At 34.6% G+C, this 3,116-nt stretch overlaps 1 long non-coding RNA gene across 6 annotated transcripts; it reads right to left on the bottom strand.

Annotated features, from left to right (window-relative positions):
* Positions 1-115: 115 nt before the first annotated feature.
* On the bottom strand, positions 116-2,625 carry LOC112190342. Of its 6 annotated transcripts, XR_002932361.2 has the most exons (5): positions 2,045-2,614; positions 1,684-1,751; positions 1,097-1,204; positions 678-784; positions 116-580 (listed from the first exon to the last, which is right to left on the bottom strand). It is a non-coding gene; the product is annotated as an uncharacterized LOC112190342 (long non-coding RNA). The 6 variants fall into 6 exon arrangements; XR_005805227.1 differs by having other exon boundaries at positions 886-1,751; positions 2,045-2,625; XR_005805225.1 differs by having other exon boundaries at positions 678-1,204; positions 1,323-1,751; positions 2,045-2,623.
* Between the last annotated feature and the right edge of the window lie 491 nt (positions 2,626-3,116).

The raw sequence follows: 3,116 nt of genomic DNA, 5'->3' as shown, positions 1-3,116 counted from the left end.
ATGCCAATTTCTTTTTCCTCTGAGATTGAAGATAATTTTTCTGATCTTGTTTAGTGAATCTAAGACTCTTTTCCACCAACTTCTCTGCTCATTAACTCAAATGAAAGCTTTAGTGCACTACTAGAAATTTCCCCACTACACACTTATTTGAATTAGTCCCTATTGGGACAAAGCACACTGATAACAGTGGCTAATGCCATTAGCCACTATGCAGCCACTAATGAGGAATCAGTCCCCTCTATAGCAGGTGCTATTGGGGCAATTCACACTGATAAAGCATCAGTGGCATCCCAAAACCCAATGCAGCAAGATACCTTTTTCTTTCCCACTGTTACTGAATCAATCAGTGTGTATTCTCAATGCCACCAACATCAGTGGCAACATTGGGAGTATATTTAAAAAAAAAATAACAATTTGGTCTAGCTACAACCGCGTATTTCTAAAATGTATTGTACAATTCATATACAATTTTAAATAAATACAACATCACAAAACTTAAATATCTTCATGTTCCTCTCCATGTTGCATCTGCTACCTTCGGCAACTTTTCTATGCAATCTGGTTCCATCTCCCTTTGTTTCTGTTGACATTTAGAATTATCCAAAATTTTGGGTTCATTACAGTCTAATGACATTTTTATCAACTTGTATTACGTGAAAAAAAAATTCACCACATACCAAAAAGCAAATATTGTAGCCTAGTCGTTATATTGTATACAAGACGGCCTAGCTATTGAATCAACAACCCCCTGTATTGGTGCTTCATGGCCTTGAGCATCCTCAACCTGAAAAATATGAAATGCAGGCACTGTCTAATGAGTAAATGTGCCAACTGATTAAGTAATGAAAGAATAGAAAGCTCATCAAGCAATGAAAATAGGATTACCCGTGGCATTGAGTTAAAATATCTCTGTTCCCACACTTTTGCCATTTCACACTTCAACATAGTGTTGAAGTTGTTGTCAGGCTTCTATTCACTAGTTTCATTTTTTATCATTGTTTCCAGTAGTTTTATGCGCATAATCCTCAAATACAAGGCAGTAAGTAGGGTAATAGAAAGAACAGAAAAGCTTATAAAGTAATGAAAATAAACTTACCCCTGTGGCATTGTGAGTTAAAGTATCTCTGTTCTCAACACCAAATAAATGCATCATCTGGAGAGCCTCAATTATCAAATGAATTGCACTAACATGTGCTTTCAAATCCTATACAGCCAATACATGCAAACAAGAAATTTATACAGAATAGTGTCCAACAAGTCTACAAAATGCAGAAACTAAAACATAGATGTAAGTCAAGTTGCTAATAAATTAAAGCTTCTACTTAAAGGTGGAATTGGTGAGAAAATAATACGTAGAGAAGACAGAAAGAGTCATCGAAGGTTCCAAAACCAGAATAAAACAATTAGAATGAAACCAAAGCAGATGAGATATGCTAGCTGTCAACTGAGATCCCAAATTCAAAATCAATCACAGTTCCAAATAAGAAAAATCAGAGAAAGTTTAGAAACATAGTAGACACACACTATTCACAAATCACTAAGTGCATAGATCTTTCCTTACCTTTTGTATATGAATCCACCAAAACACATTTACATTTCACTCTATTACAGACTCCAATGAGCATTCATATTTCCAATTAAACGATCACATAATACAAGCATATTAACTTAACAAGAAAATACCTTCCATGCAAGCTAAACTCCTGCCAAACTCATAGGTAGGTGTGGCCAGCACAAGAACCCCTCTTTGCCTGCCATTCATAAAAATATTTAGACAAAATTTTCAAAAGAGAACCCCTGTATTCATATAAAAATCCTAATTTTATGGGGAAAAAAAACTAATTCATATTTTTCATAAGCCCAAGAAATTGTTTAACCCCAAAATAATTATTTGCAAAAGAGCATGAAAAGAATTGTTAATCTAAACAAATTAAAAGATAATAATACCTAGTAGATACAAGTGAGGTAAAAGATAAATACGGTAAGTAAGGCAAAACCCATTGAATGAAAACGTACAAATCTAAATAGAAGAAAACAGCCATACCCATGGAACAATTCAAAAGTAGGTTCCATTTGCAATCTGACCAACATAGAGCTCTACCAGAGTTGGCAAACGCACGTAGATCAGCCCACCTTTGTCTCCAAAGTAAACATCCCCTTACTAAAATGTAAAGAGAAAGGGTGTATAATGAGATTGAGTAGAAAGAGGAACTTTTAACCCTAAAATCAAAAGATCAGATCAGATCAAAAAAGAAAAATCCTAAACCCAATTGAATCCTAAAATCAGTTTATCGATTCTACTCCTAAGATCCCCAAATACAAATTCAAAAACTGAGTCAAATGATAGACAAATAACATTTACCGCAACCCTAGATTCAAATACTCTAATGAATCTGGGCCAGAGAATCTGCTATTGGTGAAGGATGGATGGCTCCAGAGAAACGAATTAGTGATTTTGGGAGGAAGAATCGGTAAACAAGGAAGAGAAAGAGATAAGCTTTTGGTTTCAATTTTCATAACTCAAAATTGAGTAAATGAGTGTGAGAACCGTGCTTATAGGCATGAGCGGTTGGGGGCTCAATTATTATCTTTTTATTCGATCACTATTGTTTTCTTTTAAATGAATTTAAAAAGTAAAGCCTGCACATCTTTTAAAGTCTGAATCTAATTTTTTAAGAATATTTATAACATATTATTTGGTTCAATATTATCTTTTAAATGATAAAACTAGCAAAATTGGCACTTATGTCAGTGTTAAAGCCCATTACACACTGATGTACAGTGGCAGGAGCAAAACAAGTCACTGAAGTTTTATAATGGTGTGAAACTGTTTCAAAATGGCACCGATCGATTATGGTGGCTACTAGTTAGTCTCTATTGGGGAAATTTCTAGTAGTGGTGGGATTCCAGAATCTTGTACCAATTCCACCTCAGCTCCTTATGAAGAAGTAACATTTCGTTGAGATGGTACCATGTGAGCACACTCTTGTATTACAAGATCACATGATTGTGAGTTTCTTCAAATTGAATAACTTTGTACCTACCACTTGATTTATCCAACTTAATGATCATTTTATCATCACAACTTGTTCGTGTCTCCGCTCGAGGATTTTTAG

The sequence above is a fragment of the Rosa chinensis genome, chromosome 2 (assembly GCF_002994745.2).
Source record: "Rosa chinensis cultivar Old Blush chromosome 2, RchiOBHm-V2, whole genome shotgun sequence".
Classification (NCBI taxonomy): domain Eukaryota; kingdom Viridiplantae; phylum Streptophyta; class Magnoliopsida; order Rosales; family Rosaceae; genus Rosa; species Rosa chinensis.
The sequence above is the reverse complement of the archived record's forward strand: the minus strand, read 5'-3'. Positions and strand labels throughout refer to the sequence as shown.